The sequence below is a fragment of the Delphinapterus leucas genome, chromosome 8 (genome assembly GCF_059928025.1).
Source record: "Delphinapterus leucas isolate spDelLeu-1000000601 "Yukka" chromosome 8, BTC_Dleu_Yukka2, whole genome shotgun sequence".
Classification (NCBI taxonomy): Eukaryota; Metazoa; Chordata; class Mammalia; order Artiodactyla; family Monodontidae; genus Delphinapterus; species Delphinapterus leucas.
In genome coordinates, this window is record NC_143136.1 from 303,839 (window position 1) to 311,541 (window position 7,703).

Here is a 7,703-nt window from a genome sequence, read left to right on the forward strand (position 1 = left end):
TGGCCAGAGCTGAGTCACACGTTTATTCCTAAAACAATCACTAACCAAAGAGAGTGGAATTACCATAATGAGCTTAGAGTAACTAAGAGTCACACAGCCCCCCACTCTCACCCGCCCAAGCTGCTCCTGAAGCATGGGATCACCCCAAAAGCTAGACAAAATTGTGGTTTGGGGGAAGGGAAGAAAAAGGGAGGTGATTACTGGGAAGGCAGTCAACAACATTATCACACTAAGGTCTCAACAAGTTAGTGGTAGGTCTGCACTAGAATCCTGGTCTCCTGAATCCCAATTTAATTCTCCCCTCTTGACATAATGAACGATATAACCAATATTGCTACTTTTTCTAAAGAATCTTAAATATATTCACACAGTTCTACCTCAAATCCTTTTTGAAAAAAGGTGTACTATTATAAAACTATACATGCTATTTTTTGTAAAGTATACTGAATTTCTCAAATAATGAACTGCTTGCAGTTCCTCATGTGTATCGTGTTTCCACCTCTGCATTTGCTATTTCTATTGCCCTGAAAATGTATACACTAGTGCCCTTTTTTGGCTTATCATTTGAATACTTACTTAGATTTCAGGTATCAGTACCTCTCTGAAACCTTTCATGACATATCCCATCTCAATGACACTGGCTGTTGGTATCACTGGCTACCCACTGTATCATGTTCCAGATTCTCCCACATATCTATAGTACTGATTTCGTTATAGATTTTTCTTCCTGCCACTGGATTAGATGAAAAACTTTCTTGACTGGACCTTTATTTTCTAAATACTTTCTCACTCTTTTTGTCTAATTGTTGTGGCTATTCTATTTTTTAGGAGAGTTCTTCAGCTTTATTATCTAATCCTTTCTTGCTTCCTGAATAATTTCTCTCCCTTTTTTAAAAAAAGAATCTCTTCTTTTACGTAAGTTGTATTTTCTCTTTTCTTTTTAAAGATACCACAGTTTACAGATACTTCTATTTCTATTCCACCCATATTCCTGCCCTGAGAAGTACTTGGTACCTCTAAATCCTGAGCCTTTTCCAGATTCTGTGGAGGGAATCGGCTTGCTTCTCTTGTTGGCTTACCTCTCTTCAGCCTTCAGCATTCTCTAATCCACTAAATCATTTAGTAATTGACCACCTTCTTTTGTAGTTTCCCAAATGCTGATTTCATTTATCTTCTCCTTTCTCACTCTCTTGATCTTTGTGGATTTATATCTTTACTCTGTCACTATAATCTTAGTGGAATTTCCAGAGGAGTGTACAACTGGAGGTGTCACAGACATAACTGAAGTGTCTACTTAATGTAAGTCTTAATTTCTTCAATCAAAAAATGTGCAATATACCACCTACCATGGTAGCTACTATCACCATTATTTTTATTTTAACTTTTATAATTATGAAGACCTCATTTTATTTACTTATGTATTTATCACAGAACTAATTACATATCAAATCTTCAACAAATATTAATTTTAAAAGAATTAATTTTTAGTGTGTATTAACGCAATAACCATTTACTCAAATACATGAACAGAACAGTCAAAGTAGATCTTCAACGATTTCTTTCAGAGTATTTATCATGGTTTATAATTACATAATCATAATTATTTCACTAATGTCTATTTACCTAATAAACCAAGCCTTATGAGGACAGGAATCATGTCTGTTTTGTCTACTTGTGATTACCCAGCATCAGCCCAATGCCTGGCACGCAGTGAATGTTCAGTAAATATGTATTTGATAATTAAAGGAAAGAATAATACTTATGCAATTTAATCTGTTCCAAAACTCAGAAAAAGAGCTTCCCGATTCTTTTTATAAAGCAGTCAAATGCTAACACCAAAATCTGACAAAGAAAATACTAAGAAAGGAAACTATAGATCTCACGAATATTGATACTAAAATCCTAAAATATATGTATTGGCAAAGGGAATCCATCAGGACACTAACATAATAACAGAAGTCAATTAAGGTACATTTTAGGAATGTATGAATTGGTTCAATAAATAGGAAATCCATAAATTTAACTAACCACATTAACAGGTCAAAGTTATCATGAGGGGCTGCTGGAACATGGGATGAGGCAGGAGAGCCACATGTCAGACTGTCCAAAGGAAGTTACTATATACTTCTTTCCAAACAGATGACTTAGATAAGTTTTTGTTGCTGCACAGTATTTTTTTCATTTATGTAGTATTATTTTGGCCATACTTAATCTACAAAACAAATTGATGCTTCCAAATAAAAGAAAGCTGTTCATTTAATGTAACACAGAAAAAATCCTACCATAAGTTGTTTAGGGGAAAGAAAAGCTGATAACAAAGGAGAAGTATGTATATATATACACAAAGTCTTAAGAACATATACTATGATTTAAACAATGGTCATCATCTGTATAATGCTTATCTGATGTTTTTCTTGTTTATTTGATTATGCGCCCACCACTAGATTATTAGCTTCATGAATACAGGAATTTATCCTTTTCCATGCTGTACCCCAGTGCCCAGAACAGTGCCTGGTACACAGTAAGGTTTCAATAAACATTTCATGTATTGAATGAATCAATCCATATTCCAAATCACTTCACTTCTCTACTTAAACCCTTCGCGGCTTCTCGTTGCCCCCAGAATACAACACACACTCCCTGCCATGGCCCTGTGAAATCTGACCCCTGCTTGCTTCCTCCACCTCACCTGATCCTCCCTCCTCTGGCTTACTACTACGGTCCAGCTACCCTGGTCTTTCCATTCAAGCTCTTTGCTCGTTTCAGGCCTTTGCACTTGCTGTTATTTCTGACTGAAACGCTCGCTCTCCTGTTTTGCCCTCGGCTTAGCTCCCTCTCTTCTTTGAGTGAAATCTCAAGTTATTCCCTCAGATAAACCTCCTCTGATCACCCCACCTAAAGTAGGTGTTTTCTTTAAATCACTCATTACAACATACAGCTATTTTGTCAATTTACTTTTGGGTGTGTGTGTGTGTCCATCTTCCCCAGCAGAATGTAAGGTCCACAGAGGCAGATACTCTTTGTCTTGCTCACAAAGACCTTCAGTACCCAGCAGAGCTCCTAGCACCACAGTACTCAACGCTCTACCAAGTTATCTTTGGGTAGGTCAAGTACAGGTAGTTCCTGTTTCATTCTTTTTACAGCTTTACGTATTATCTGAAATTTTACGTAAGCATAAATATAATCTGGGGAACTAAAGCTATTTTCATTTTGGAAAAAAAGATCTTCCATGGCCCTAAGTAGTAGCAAGTTAGTTTTTAAAATGAACACAAAGTAAATGAATGGAAATAGCATTTCCCATAAGCCAAAACAGTAAGAGACCCATAAGATAAAGCTTCTCTATTAAAAAATAGAAAATACTACAGAATGAGAAATGTATGATTTTTATAACAATTTTTAAGTTCTTAAAAATTTTTAAACTTTAAAAATTTCTTAAATTAAAAAAAGTCTACCATGTACAAAAGTTTAAATGTTTTCTAATGTCAAGATAATCACCCACAGAAAGAATAAAAACCAAGATACCCTTGCTATTATTTGAAGTGCAAAAGTCCATTTGGAATCACTGCTTTACAATTCAAAAGATTTCCTAAAATACTGTAAGTCTACACACACAGAAGAGTTGTAAAGAGTGATGCCATCTCTCTGGCAGTTCGGCAAGGGTTTCTCCACTCCACGCTCGCAGAATCCCATGAGTCAGGAGGCAAAGGCGCTCCGTAAACCCTTAAGTACATACAACCGTTTGTTCACCACCTACCTCGGCGGCCCCACCAAAGCTTCACTCCCCAAAGCCCCCTGAAGGTGGGACACCTAGTCCGTCCCTTCTCCCAGTCTCCTCGTCACCCAGTTGTCTGGCAGGCAGCTCACCGGCCAGGCGGGAGGCCCCAGACGCAGGTGTCTCCAGGAGCCCCTGGCTGGGTGGGGGTTAGGGCCGGCCCCTCCTCCTCACCTCATGGCGTGTGGCGGAGGGGGCTGTCCCTCTGCCCAGCTGGCCCCTCCGGCCCCCTCCTGCCAGCGAAAGCCAGTGTGGCGGGGGCGGCGCGGGCTGTGCCTTTAAAAGTCAACGAGGGCGGGTGGCGAACCGCGAGCCGCGCACGCGCGCACAGCCAGGCTACCTGGCCGTGCGCCGGCTCGGGGAGCCGCAGTCTGGTCCGAGGGCTGGACAAGCAGAGTGTCCTCAGTTCCCTGTTTCTGACGTCTCCCAATACTCTTAGGTGGACAGTTTTATTGTTATTTTACAACGATCGCTCCAAGCTTCAATTCCCTCGAAGGTCTTGCCTGCAGGTTATTCAGTAACCATTCTGGATTGCAAATCCTAGACCTAAACCGAAATCCATGTCTTTTCACCACAGTGACCCCAAGTTATTCTAACTCACCGCTGCTATAAAGCTTTCCCATTATTGTCTAGTAAACTCGCTGATTATAGTTTCATGGGGCTTTGCTGTGTAATTTACAAAAATAAAAGGTCTACTGAATATGGTTTTGGATACTCCATATATGCCCAGGAGATGCTGATACCAGCACCCAGGGTTGGGATGGGGTGCTTGTCCCTCCCACTAAGCCACACAGCCCTAACAAAACTCATGAAAAATAAAGTTGGAGTGTGTGTCTGCGTGTGTGCGTGTGTGCGTGTGTGTGTGTGTGTGTGTGTGTGTGTGTGTGGTGTTTGGCCTGATCTAAGGACGTCTTTCCTTTTGGCTTATGTTTTAACCAAGTAATCTAAGACATCCATATGCATTTCCTGGACCGTATCTGCACTTGCTAGCGGAAAACTAATCAGGAGCTCCTAGAGAATCATTGCCGCTATGGTATTGTACAAATAGAAAACATACAGGAAGACCTTAACTCACAAAGGAAATTACTTAAATTCATAAAGAATCACGTAAATTAATTACTATTGAAAATAGCAAAATCACTTTGCATATTTAACATATGCAATGGGAGAGCAACTGCCTTCTTCTTAAAAACTTTAAAAAATTATTTCCATTGCTAGGGGGAAAATTGGCTGCGGGTGGTAGTGGTGTGATGAATTGGGAGATTGGGATTGACATGTATACACTAATATGTATAAAATGGATAACTAATAAGAACCTGCTATATAAAATATAAAGAAAATTCAAAAGTAAAAAAAAAATTATTTCCATTGCTAAAAATCCCTTTGTACTATGATTGTTTCATTTAACTGTGGCTTACTTTTAGACTTAATATTCAATTTTTGAAGACTGTTTGAACATTTTCAAAATCCATTTCTACTATAAAAAAGATTTCTATATATCAGACAGATGCTTATAATCTTATATCATATTTTGTTTTCTTTCTTGCTATGCTGTGTAAAGAGTCAACAGATTCTTTGGAGAACATACTTTCCATATTCAAGATTATGCACTTTTTATTAGAATCACTTCGAAGTTGATATGGTGCCATTTTCAGACATCTGTATAAAGGAACCGGCCTTTGCTCTGGCTCATCAAACCACGTTTACTAATTTGTGCTTCAGCATTAAACTATCAGCCTGCAATGAATGGCTGCATTAAACTCATTACTGTATGTATACACTACAAAGATACTGTTAAGTAGTTTTGTCCTTCTTCCAAGAAAATCCTAAGACTAAATTTCTCTCAGGGTCAATTACATTTTAAGACCTGCTTTAGATTATTTTGATTATCACATATAACAAAAGGGAAAGTGACATCTAATCCATACCATAACAATGATTTTTTTTTAATCACCACCACCCCTAGATATATCCCATCACAAACGCCCTGGGCAGAGAATAGGCCTATTTACTAAAGGTGGCTCATAGAGAAGTGGAGGATAACCACAGGGTGAAGCAGGTGCTTCAACTGGTCAAAACAGGCCTCAGGAGTTGGGGTCTTGAATAGTTAATGAGGAAGCAGGTGTACCCAAAGGTTCTAAACAGGGTCTATTTCACCGTACCAAGGAGGGCAGAGTCTTTAACACAGAATATTACCAAGGGATTTAGTTATCCAATTAAGTGTTACTCAATTCTTAAGAGAAAACAGAAAGTATGCCCCAGACACTTCTTAGAAAATTCATAAATAAAAAGAGAGGCCAAATTTAAAAACAAAAGGCCAATTGAGTTAAACAATAAAAACCAAAAGCTAGTTCTTTTTTTTAAAAAAAAGATTTTTTTTAATGTGGACCATTTCTTTAAAACACTCTTTACTGAATTTGTTACAATATTGCTTCTGTTTTATGGTTTTTGTCCCCCCCCACCCCCGCCAGCCATGAGGCATGTGGGATCTTAGCTCCCCCACCAGGGGTTGAAGCCACACCCCCTGCATTGGAAGGTGAAGCCCTAACCACTGGACCGCCAGGGAAGTCCCCAAACTGGTTCTTTTGGAATAAGTAACCTTTAGCAAATATAATCAATAAAGAGAAGAAATTAAATGTCAACAAAAGGAGGCTAACCACAAATACAGGGAAAAATTTCTAAAATAATAAATTATCACACACTATACCAATAAATTTGAAAGTTATAAAAATATAATTTACTAACATTGGTCTAAGTGGAAGAAACATCTGAATAGACCAATTACGATGAAAAAACTGAAAGAGTAGTTGCAGTCCTACTCCTCTCAAAAGACCAGTTCCAGAGTTTTATTGTCAAGGTTCACTTTTCACTTATCAGATTATCAAAAATCCACGAGTTTGGCAATGCAGTCTGTTGGCGAAACCGTGGGAAACAAAGGAAAAGAAAAGCAAAAGACCAGGAGAAAATATTTACTATGAAGGTTATAAAAGATTTATTTATACATTAAGACAAACAGATCAACAGAACATAAAAATGGAAATTCACAGTTTAGGAATTATGAATAAGTCAATAAACACATTTCAAAACACCTCCAATTTACAGACTTAAAAAAGCCAAATAAACCCAAGCAAGATAAATATAGATACAGTGAAACAGCAGAAAGCTAAAAACAAAGGGAAAAATATTAAAGCAGCCAGAGACAAGGAACTGAAAGACTGACAGGTGACTTTTCAATAGCAATAATGGAAACCAAAAGACAGAGGAATGAGATCTTCAAATTGCTACAAGAAAATAACTGCCAACCTAAACTGCCATATTCAGCAAAAACATCTCCCTTAAGTGATGGTGAAACAAAGACACTTTCAGGTAAACACAAACTAAGAGAGTTCATCTATTCTAAAGGACAGACTTTAAGCAGAAGGAAAATGGCCCTAGGTGGATGGTCTAAAAGATAAAACAATCAATGAATAATAGAGAAAGTAGCAAAAATGTGGGAAATATAAAAAAGGACTGACTGCAAAACACAATAACAATTCTAAACAGGTCTCCTTCTGTCTTGTAAGAATATTAAAAAAAATTAAACTACATAATAATAACATGTTAAGTCATGAGGGGCTGAATAAAATTAAACTACTAAGGTTCTTGTATTATCTAAGAGGAAGGTAAAGATGTTGGTTATTTTTATTAGTTTTTAAATTTTTTTTTTTGCGGTACACGGGCCTCTCACCACCGCGGCCTCTACTGTTGCGGAGCACAGGCCCCGGACGCGCAGGCCCAGCGGCCATGGCCCACGGGCCCAGCCGCTCTGCGGCACGTGGGATCTTCCCGGACTGGCGCACGAACCTGTGTCCCCTGCATCAGCAGGCGGACCCCCAACCCCTGCGCCACCAGGGAAGCCCTACTGGTTATTTTTAGATTTTGAAAAGTCAAG